Source organism: Athene cunicularia (genome assembly GCF_003259725.1).
Source record: "Athene cunicularia isolate RWA chromosome 5 unlocalized genomic scaffold, athCun1 chr5_part1, whole genome shotgun sequence".
Classification (NCBI taxonomy): Eukaryota; Metazoa; Chordata; class Aves; order Strigiformes; family Strigidae; genus Athene; species Athene cunicularia.
In genome coordinates, this window is record NW_020799101.1 from 40,179,928 (window position 1) to 40,192,211 (window position 12,284).

Genomic DNA, 12,284 nt, shown 5'->3' on the forward strand with positions numbered 1-12,284 from the left:
TAGCACGCACTTACTTTAAGCTTTAACTTTTAACTTTAAGAGAAACAGCAACCCAATGTTTATAATTGGTGCCACACAGCTACCTGCTTTGAAGGATTTGGACATCTGTCGTATTTGTTTGAGTGACTTTTGTGTTTTTTTCCATGTAAGATTTTCAAGTATTCCTGTCTCTGCTGCCTTTCAGCCTGTCACCATGCCATGCCTTTGAATGTTTGTAGTAGGATGGGAGTTTCCTTTGTTCTTCCTGAGTTGGTGGTTGTTGTTTGGTTGTTGGGTTTTTTTATGTAAATCTGAGTTGAACTGCATGGTTTGATTTACTTCTACTTTCTTGGTTTTGAGATCCTTTCCTAATCAGAGATGCTTGGACACTATGAAGATACAGGTATTTAGATAGCCTTATATAGATGGGAAGGTGGAATGTCTTCCTCCAGAAACTGTATCTACTCAAATATGCTAGGCATATACAGTGGAGTCTTTTAAGGAACAGCTTTTCTTTAAGTTCTTCCACAATGGCAGGGTTTCTTTGTTGGAGCAAGATATGGGGCCCTAATGGCTAATTCCTAAACTGGTATGTAATTAGCCACCTCATTTTAAACTCCATGTTATGGCAGGAGAAGTGTCCACAAGTCTGTGCACTCACTGTACAGCATATGTTCTTCAGTCTTGTTAAAATGATTCTTCTCTTGTAGGAGGAATGTGGGTTTTGTCCTTGGCATTTAAATTCAAGCCTAGATATAAAAGAGAAATCAGCCTGGCATCCCAAATCAAATGAACATTCAGGAGAAATGGGAAGGGTAAGTTTGGTGTTGGTTTGTTGCTTTTTGGGTTTTTTGCCAAGTTCCAGGGATAGAGTGCTCTCACAAAGGAGTGTCAATAGGGAAAGGAGCCCTGAAAATGGGAGGAATGCACCTTTTTTTTTTTTTTTTTTTTTTTTTTTTTTTTTTCTTGCATGGCTGTTGAAGTCTTGCTCTTGCCATAAGTTTACAAGAGTAGATATGCATGCAAGCGGCTTGGTAGTCTGGAAACAAGATGTGTACAAAAGTAGCCTGCAGGTTAATCTGTCTTTCTAATATTTTAATTTTATTCCAGTGAAGGTCTAGTTGGTAAAGATTGATTGTTCTGAGACCGTGCACTCACCTAATCGTATACTTCTCATGATTCATACCCTTTCATAATCCCAACTAGCCATGCAGTATCAAATACTTGCTTATTTGCCAAGAAGGCTTAACAATTCATTATATTAGTGTTCAAGAGGGAATTTGTCAACACGAAGCTTTTTTGTCACTGTCCTATGGTCTCCTGCAGGACACAAATTACTTTGGAGTACCATGGCATATCACTTGCCAAATTTCTTTCTCTTAACAGGATGTAGAACATGAAGTGGCATCCTTGATATAATCTTTGTGTTGTAATTGTGGCTTTTAACTTTAGGCAGACAAAATTTATCATGAAGTTCTGGGAAGTGTTTTGTGGCCCTACTTTGTGGCAGTTTAGGGAAAGGGAAGTTCATGTAACTTTTCTTGATTATTCTGTCACTGTCTGCACCTGGTGGATTTGATAACTCGTGCATTGCTTTCAGTCTTTTTTTGTATATAATGCAGGGTCCTTTGAAACACTTTTTATGAATCAAGTCTTTCATAAAAAGCTCACCATAGAAGAATTTCTGTATTCCACAGTTAAATGTGTTTATATATGTACACTGGAAGATTGCTGGATAATGAAAGAAAACCCCCACAACAAATGTTTTATTGACTCAGTGTTTTTGGTGAAGGGAACTTGGACAATTTAAGCTACATTATCTTCAGATTAATCCTGAGAAATAATTCAAAATATTTCATATTCTACTCTAGAGAGAGTATGCAGAGACTTGGAACTGCTGTTACCAACTGTTATCCTCAGAGTGCTACCTGGGCTCTCATTTCAGTTTCCTTTATCCCGCCTCTCCTCTGTGTTTGATTGTTCAAAAGAAAAAATTTTGTATGTAGCACTTGAAGGCCATATATGGCTGGTGTTGGTGCTGCTGCAATTCTGATACTCAATAGTATTAAAAATTTAACTGATTTATTTTAGTTTATATAGTAATACTGTTGTAGAAATGGGCACAGAATCCTCATCCTGACTGTTCCATCTTTCTATGAGCAGGTATTCACATAGCTCCCTTTTCTGTCTTTTCTTGCACATGTTGCTCAAAATCTGTCTGAACCACACTGAAGCAAGAATCCAAAGTCCTACAACTGTCTGAGCCTGGGTGATTGCATCTAGCTCCTAGTACACCTTGAAGACAGGAGCAAGGCCTTGCCCTGAGCCATTGTGGGTAGTCCTGGCTCTGACTTGGTTATTCTGGTTATTGGCTTTGGGCTCTCAGAAGTTACTGGGGCAGTTCCAGGGCATCAGAGAACTCCTAAAAGAAAACCCAACAAATTCAGTGCTCTAATTACTACACTTGAATTGACTGAATTACTACACTTTGTTACTCGTGCTGTGGGCTTGAGGTCCAGGTGAGCAAAGCTCTGGTGCAGACGGGGTCTGAGCTGTGCATTGTTTCTGCATGCAGACAGAAGGTATCTGTGAGTGGGACAGAGTCAGTTTTTGGAGCAGCAAGTAGACATGAGATTTTCACCATCATGCAGTTATCAAAGGGGTACTGACTGCACTCTGGCAGTCAGCTGAAGACATCAAAGGAACTGGAGAAACTGGGTCATAAGTAACAGCAACTTGTTTTTACAGCACTTTTGTATTTGTCCTCTGGCAAGCTAACTTGAGTTAATTTTAGTTCTTCATTAATGTTCAGGGTCAATGATCTGTATAAGTGATAAGCATTTAAATGAACCTGGATGTACACACCAAATTAGCTTAATTTATGTGCAAGTAACAACAGCTCTTCAGGATTGTTTTTTCCTCTGTTCTAGGTAAAACACATTTTTGTACCCTTCCATAAAATAATTAATTTCTAACATATGGAGAACAAGGAAAAAACAAAGAAAGAACAAGGAAATAAAGTTCTATATTTTTTTTTATATATACACACATATAAAGCCACGATAGCAATATATGGCAGGAAGTTAGTACTCCAAAAAGGGTGGAGTACTAAACTACTGCTTATTCTGTAGGAAATGACATGTGATGATTTGCAGAAAAACAAGGTTTGGCAGTCATTCCTACAGTAATGAGCTTCCAAAGGGTAAGGGAGGAACAAAGGGATGATCCACTTGGAAACATCATAGGTTAGTATGTATAGTTCATGGTATTTCTTCGTACACTCCTTAAACATGTAAAAAATAGATTGATTGCACAAAGCTGTCTTTGAAAAATAACGATGAACAGGTTGGGGGCTTGTTGGTGAAAAGGCTGAGCCAACAAAAGAAACACCATGGCTGGTGTTTACTACAGGCCACTTGATTAAGGGGTGGATGAACAAGATACCAGACTTTCTTCCTAAAGAGCCTGAAAAATGTGGAAAACCCACCTCCACTGAGAAGTTGTGACAAAATTGTCAAAGTGAAGACTGTGGTTTGGATTATGTTAGTAAGAATTAGAAGTTGGAACTGACTCTCACTTAAATTGCAATTACCTGGCTTTGCTGTCTGTACAGCAGAATCACTTAAAAAAAAAAAAATTAAAAAAATGTTTTTTTTGTTTGAACTAAATGAATTAACCTGGTACTTCAGACTATTAACAATCCGATCTTTCAACTATGATCATCCTTAAAAAAGAGCATACTGCCTGCACCGGCAAGACCACCTATTCATATAAACAGGCATTACAGATAAGGTAGCCTTCCTTTTGTGGTGTTGCTAGGTTGCCATGGACAGGGACCTGTTTGCATTCACAAAAACAGGGGCTTCTTTTCCCCCACAGATGATGACCAAGTTATGTTCTGAGGGGCTGAGAAGCTTCTTGAGCTGAAGCTTCTTTTCAGGTATAGTGCTTAGCAACTAAGATTTTTTTAATTCATTGTGCTCAGTGTTGGTGCTACTCTATAAGTAAACAGTGAATTCTTACGTTGTTTAAGTAAAATTCTGTGGAAGATTTTTTAGAAAAGGTCTGTTGTAGATTTTTGAAGCCTGAAGGCATATCATATGCTATGAAAAAAACAGTGACTTCATATGAGAATAACTCTTTGTTTGTCTTCCCTTTCAGTGTCAAAGGCAAACTACTATGTGGCAGATCTTCTAACTGCATCTCCAGTCACTTCCCAAACACAGGTCTTACCGTAATTGCAGTGATTTAAAGTGGAATGAAACTTAAAATACAAGCACCACAATATCATGAAAGTAAAATTTATGCTTCTTTGTTAGGTTGCTCAGGGCAGCACAGGATAAACAGCAGACCCAGGGCAAAGGAGGGAGCAGAATCTTGTGATAAGGGGTAGCAGAGAGGGCAGACACTGGTGGCCTGCCATTGTGCATGTTTAAGCCAGCTCTGTGGAGCAGAAATGTTACTAGAGGGCTCAGTGTCCTAGGAAAGCATTGCCTGGAAAGGTGCTGGAGCAGGAAAGGGAAGGTATTGTTCTCTCAGGGGTGCAGGGTGGTTGAAGAAATTTTTGCATTTTTCCAAGGAATTTATTTACAAGCCAAACAATGTTATTTATGTTGAACTTTATCTCTCTATAGTGCTGTACAAAATCTTTACAGTATTATTAACTCTAGTAGATGAAAAAATGTTTCTGGTATCACACCCAAAAATCTTAAACTGGGGCAGAAGTGGTGCTATCTCTATTGCTTTTAATGTGGCAAATATTACGACAGACTAAATCACACATTTCTACTCAGCTGCCAGATGAGACACTTTACTCAACACCTCAAAAGGAAAAAAATGCAAATGCAGGAAGCAGTGTCTAATCAGAACATGGTATTTATATGATGTGGCTTTGAAAAAGGTAATGAGATCCAGAACTGTTGGAGGTTGAAACATTTCTAGTGGAAAGAGGGGAAATACCAGAACTTTGACAAATGGTATTAGTAAGGTCTTATGTAGAGCAATGCATACTGACTGATCACCTGTGTTCAAGGAAAACCAACTCATAACAGATGCATGGATGAGGAAATATGGGAAAGGGAGAACCTGCTAATTGAGAGGACACCAGATGACTGTAGGTTAATTTTCTTGTCACAGAAACAATTGAGAATGGACCTGTCTATTATAAAAGCAATCTAGAGAAGAGAGATAAAACTAGAAAGTAAATGTTGGTGTGAGAACAGATATATTAAGGAATAAACATAGGCTGAACATGAAAAGAATGTTTCAGAATTTTGTGTCACTTAAGAAAGACTTGACAATGGTTAGGCTAACTTATTTATGGAAAGTAGAAGCTGATGAATTGATATAACGATGTATACAAAGGCATACCAATGTTACCAAGCTGTGTTCTACTGCTGTGTATCTTCTGGTTTTGTGATCAGAGCTTAACAACTGGTAGGAAAAGAAATGCTGATATCTCCCTAGACTCTATATAAGCAAAGGGAGCCTGTATTGTTTTCTCCTTAAAATAAAAACTGCTGCAGGAGCTGAAGCAAGATACAGTTGCTCAACATGAATTTTCATGGAAAAAATACTTTAATTGCTGTAAAAAAACCAAACATGCTCAGTGGCTATAGATGTCCAGGGAGTTGGGGGATGAGCTTTTACTCAAACCTTCAGTCTTCCTATATAATTCTGTACTTTTAGGAAATGAGATGTTTAACCACACTAGTTTCTTTTAGTATTCCCTGTCAGCACTGGGAGAGATGGGCTGTGAAATGAAGTCAATAGAAGCCTGAACATTGTAGATGCAGATGCCTGAGCCAATGGTCTTCAGACATAAATCCCTCACACTGGTAGAGAGAATGATGTTTTACTTTAGGGCTAGTCTGCTTGCTGCACAGTTTGTTCAGGAATTCAGATAAATATTTATTTCACTACTTCAACTGCGCTGTAACACAGAAGTTCAGTCACAAACCTTGTTGCTCCTACTTCATTTGGCTGTGTGCTGATATGGCAATAAGACACTACAGGCTTTCTAGCAGCTTGAGGACAGTTCTTGCTGTCCTTCCAGTCTCCTCCAGTGAAGTCCTATTTAAGAATCATAGCCACGGTAATTTGATGTATATACGTATGTCTGTGGCAGAGTGAGCCCTGAGAGAATCCGTGCGGCATGTCAAGCACACCAAAGGAGTGCTGTCTTCACAGATTGGCTGGGTGTGGTGGTTTTTTTTTGTGAAAGTATTGTGTTCTGAATGAAGCTGAGGAAACAGACCTTTTCACCTAGTAATACTCTAGAGCAGTTTCTTTTTCCTTCCTACTTGCTTCCTACTTCTTCTCTTGGAGGTAAGATACTCCTGATGGCAACAGGTTGAGACATGGTGGGAACTAAGTTGTGGATGTAAATCAAATGACATTTGTGTCAGAAATGGGGCTTCACCAAGAGGTGGCCAGACCCAGTATAAAGACATGTTTGAGCAGCTACTGTCGGGAAAATCCAGTGGTCCCTGGGGTTATGAACTATGTACTGAGGTGGCCCATGTATGTCTCTGAAGGGAAAGAAGAAATGTAGGAGTTGGATATAGAATTTTTCTTGGGAGAAAGGTGAGGAGCCTGCCAAGTGCTGCTGAATGTAAATTTATGACCTAATATTTTTTGCAATTCATGGTACTACTAAGCTTGCTTGCTATTAAAGGAATATCCTCATGCATATCCCTGTGCTGCTCCCTCCTCATCATAAAGGTATAATTAAAACACTGCTATGAGGAATTGTGGTTCTTGTGGTCTAAGGAACAGATCAGCATAGTTGAAAATGTCTCCTTATTCCAATATCTATATAGAATATGTCTAGTAATTCTTGCTATGCTTCTGAGTCTCCTGATGAAACAGTAGCAGCACTCAGTAAAGTCGCACAAAACCACAAGATTGCTTCTCTAAGCCGTGAAAACATTCTTTATTGCATGAAGGAATATGATAACTTTTCTCCATGAGACTATAGCTTCTGACTGGCTTTCCCAGATATCAAACTGGGAGGGGGGGGGAAGATCACAGCAGTGGTATCAAACCTCACTTCTATTGACCCTTCATTTTCACAGCAGAGATGCTCTTTACTAAGGCCATCACCACTGCTGTTTTGGTGGCGATGAGTGAAACTTTGTCCTGAAAGTGACTGGATTGTACAGTCTGTGCTTTAGCACTGACACATAGCCGTCACCCATCGCATTTTCAAAGGCATTGAAGAGAGATAGTGCTCTCTTACGTGGCACTGCAGTGTTTCTCCACCCGCTCCTCAACACAAGGCATCGGTTGCTGTATTTATTATCTTAAAATATCGTTAAACAAGACCTTGAGCTACAGAAACAGTAACCTCCTTAGCCTGTTGGAAGAGTAGGCTGCTGTATTTAGTGGGCATGGTATAAAATGATACTTACAACTATCCTATTTTCTGCAAATGTGTGAGAAAATCTCTCTGAACTCTATTTGTTAGAATAGGACCTTTCAATTTCAGGGCAAAACTAGTCAGCTAGAATTGGGATTAGTAATATAGGAGAGACCTGGAAAATACTCATTTACTAACTATAAGCTTGTTGTGTACTCAGTCTTCCCTACTGTGGTTTTGTGGGTCATGTCTATGATTTTTGACTACTGCACTTTTATCCACAATTGCAGTTAAGCTCAGCAGTGCTGTTGGTGTGTGGAGGGGTTTTTTTGTTGTTTTTTTTGTGTGTTTACTTTTTAAATTTTATTTTTATTGGTAAACTGGTTATTACGTTGTCAACCATCACAGTTAGGTCAGCTCAGGTCTGCTAAGAGTTGTATCATCAATGTCCTACAGACCAGAAATTGTGATGAGAATTCCATAGAGGCTATGATTCATGCCTCATGTAGTTTCAACCAAGGGTGGTGTAAATGTCAGGCTGAGTTTACCTTAAGGGTAAACACATAGACCTGTAAAGCTCAATTAACTAGGCGTGATATCTCGTAGGAGAATAAAAGCTACTTAGAAAATTATGGACAAAAATTCACATCTTTTTATCTTAAAAAAAAAAATTCCTACCAACTCATAGGTAATTACATTTTACATACAACCTTCAGCTTTAAAACAAACAAATATCATTACATAACCCTAATGGGGGGGGGCAACAAAAATCTTTATAAAGAGCTAATTATGGTTACTGGCCCTGTCACACCTGACCACCACAAACATTTCCTTCTGCTTTGTAACAAGTGGAAGTTAAAGTAGGTTTGTGCAACATTGCTATGAGGTTAACCAGTCTCTCCGTCTTTGCAATGCATTCTTTTCCATATCCAGCACTACGGGTTCCTATTGCAAAGCAGCTATATGCATCTAAACCTAAATGGTAATGCAACCATTGTACAACTGTAGCACTGTTACGCCCTCATCAGAGCCAGCAGACTCACTGAAGGCATATCTATGTTTTAAATGTAGGGTGTGGGGATGTTTTACTTTAGCCTTCCACCACACAGTCAGTCACTACCACTGTAGAGCAATGGAGCTCTCCTGCTATTATTTCCCAACTCACCAGGGAATTTTTTTTTTTTCTGCTAGAAAATCAGGGAAACTGAAAATCAGAGCTAGAAATGAGAAGCTTGGCAGAATAGTAGCATCAGAGTGGATGGGACTGTGCTTTATATGTACTTCATGAGTGCTTTGTCTGCAGAAGTTAGCTTGTGTTTTGTAATGAGTGTTCTAGAAAATGACATCTGGACAGCTGTGTTCATTACTCAATTGAGCAACGCAGCAAGTTTAAGCATGTTTTATCTGTGAATTTCACCTTGGCCTTTACTGGGAATCCATTACTGGAATTTGCCTAATGATACATCCGATGCTTTGGGGAAAATACTACACCATAGTTCATTTAAAATCTGTTAATAGCATTAAAGCAATGTGTCAGGAAGAAACAAGGGGAAAAAAAAAACCTCAGAAAAACATGTATTCTGGTTGAACTGATGCCAGATGGTACATACCTGGGGTTACATGCAGAGATCCCTGTCCTGTAGGCTTCACAGTACACATCAGGAAATTGAAGTCAGCTCCATTCAGTTAGCAGATAATTCAGGTTTTCTCTCACAGTGTGCTGTCTGTTTTCTATCTGACTGTCATGGGATATTTATTCTTCAGTCAGCTGTTGGGGGCAAAATTCCCTGCCTCTACTTACCTGGTTTTCTGGCAGTTATCTGCTACTGATTGAGATGTCATTATTCTAGAGGCATGATTGTATTTTGCTTTCACAGGGGTATGAATTCAAAGGGTGTGTGTTTTCAGCGACAGGAGGACTGCTTTGATATTTTTATTTTTGTATACCAGTCAGTATTCATATTTAGCAGAAGCAATAGGAAGTTCAAAGATCCTTTAAAAGGCACATTCTTTAGCAAATCCTGCAATTTTTAAGGTATTTCTCCTGGTGTCAGAAGGACACAGAAATGCTAGGGAAAATGAGTATTGGGCTGTCAATAGAAAAAATAATAACCACCTAACTTTTTCTTTCCTACATTACTGTGTTTTTGGAAATATACACAAGCAGTGTGGGAAGACAAAAGTGTTTATGGATCCTGCTCTGTTCTGAGTGGCACAAAAGTGTACATATGCTTAATGCACTTATCAGTCAGCACTATGCTTACCCTCTGCGTTTAACCTTAATATCTGGGTTTTGCTCCTTGCTTTATACTATTGATCCTGACTCAGAGGTCAGTGTGAAATTCCCAAGCTGTGTTGTGCCAGTATCCCAAGAAGCCTTATTATGTGGATCCTGTTTCCCTTAGGAATACAGGTAGGATGAATTTGAAAGAAACTCCCAAGAAATTGGAATGTGTTTTCTCTCTCTCTTTTTTCCTGGCTTTTTTTAAGTCATGAAGATCATGACTTAAGTTATGAGTTCATGTTCCCTGTGCATGTGTATTCCACTCCAATATTTTTTTTTAACCTGTTGTTGATCTGAACTTGACTTATTTATTGAAGACAAATCCTTAGCAGTCCTGTGGAAATAGATGGCTGGATAGAGGATTGAAATTTTTATTAATGCCTCTCTCCCTGAGGATGACCTGCTCCAAAAGAGAATACTATGGTATGTCTTTGCAGTGTTCTGAAATACTAATTAATCCACTGATTTTTATTTTTTTCAGCCCAATGATCATGAAATAACTCCATTCATGATATAAGTAATTCAGTGCGCTTTGAGGGTCACATAAATGGTTGTTGTTTCTGTGTGCTCTTACTCTTCGTACAGTCAGCCCTCAGAGGAGAGTACAGCAGCTGTGTAGCTACACCTGATCTTCACTCTCAACACCATCCCAGAGATGTGGCTTTCTGTTTGGAGGTCTGACGCTTCTGCTTGTCCAGAGCATTTAATCTAGATGCTCCTCCTATGACAACACAGTATTCTCCTTCAGTTCTGTAAAGCTGAAGTATTTAGGGATCAAAGAATGGAGGTTTGCATGTCCCAAGAATTCCTCAAAAAAGAAAATAAAATTAATGAGATGTCACGCTGTGACTTCACTAAGTAAATTCTGCTTGAACTGGTGCTGAAGTGTGATAATCCTTTAACAAATGAAGAAAATAGGCACTTTTGAAATTGCATGACCTCATTAGTCAGATGTACCACTCTATGAATTAGATATAAAAGGCAAAATGTTGTCATCTGTTATGATCCTGTAGGAATCTATGAATATAGAAAACACCAATTCTTGCGTAGTGGAATCATGAGAAAAACTCTGTGGCATTTTGGGAATTCATGGCTTTTGGGATTTTTTTTTGCAAGCAAGAATTGCAGGACCACCTGAGTTTTTCTGAATGTCTGAATTTTTTCCTTAAGACCTCCTTTTATGGCACCTATTCCACTGTGGTAAAATTTTAATTGCTTTAATAAATCAAAGCATCTTTTTTATTCTAAGGAATTATTCTAGGATGGGGTAAAGGGACAGTGATGGAGACAGCTATCCATGGCTTCTCATATCTGGAAAGCTGAAATCGCTTGATTCCCTTGTACAATGAAGACAGATAGAGGCCAACTCTCTGAATACTGTGCTAGTGATTGCTTTCCTGACTGGCAGCTGGACTTGCTCCCTGATCAGCTGACACCACCAGAAGACAAACTCTGCCTTACTGATGCTGTATATTGCACCAGCAACCATCACCCACTGCTCCTGAAGGAGAGCAGCATCATGCACGTCATCTTGTTCTTCTGATGACTCCTTGAGTACAGGTTTTGAGGTTACTAATTTTAAAATATCTTTCCACTAAGCAGCCATTTTATAAAGTACTGTCTATAACAGTCACAAGCAGAGATGCTGTCAAGACTGATGCCAGCTGTGTGACCACTTTGGAGTCTGAAACTTTGCTAATAGGACAGTTCTCTTTCAGAGGAGTGGAGCACAGTTCTGCAGGTGTGGGCAGAGGGAGTGGTACCTCTCACTGGCAGCTGCTCTTCATATAAGTGGATGAATATGATGCACTGTAAGGGTGATTTTGATAAGTTGCTTCTTATAAGTAACTACAGTATTCAGAATAACAGATCAGATTCCGCAGACTTTTTGCATGGCCTTTGAATGGAAGAAATGTAGCAGTAGCTGAAATTGGTACTAGAAGACTTGAATCTCCTTAAGTGATGTATTTTCTTCATTCTAACCCTAAAGCAGAAGAGTTTAGGTGATGTGATATATCGTGTCACTCTGAATGTGAATTTTAAAAAATTACCCAATTTAAAACTCTATTTTTCTCCATTTTACATTGGATGTCTAAGGTTGGATATTAAGCCAAAACATTACTGATGCTTAGTATTAACAGAGAAGTTGTCTTTTCATTTGATATCTTATATAGATCTTATCTGGATCACTTTGTTGTCACCTGGAGAAATCTTCAGTGCTAGGAAGCATCTGTTCTCAAGTCAAATGGATAATATGACTCTTTAGGTGTGTCAAGTTAAGACACTCTTTGGTCTGTGATCTGTCTTTACTTGAGTGAAGTATTCCAAGGTAGCTGTTGCTCCAAGACTGGCTGGGCTCCACCCTGCTTGTGAGAGATGGTGAGTGGCTGCCTTTGCATCAGTTGTTTCTTATCCTCTTTCCTTCACTTATTAAACTGTTTTTATTTCCACCCAAGAGTTTTCTTGATTTTGCTCTTTGTATTCTCTCACCTGTACTACTGCTGAGTGAGCAGTTGGGTGGATGCTTAGCTGCTGTCTGGAGTCAACCCACCACACTTTATTATAGTTATGCTGAGGTATCTCTTTAATTTATTTCTAAGTCAGATAAGAGCAACAAATCCATAGACTGCAGGCTAGACTTTGCCCTATGATCAATGTTCT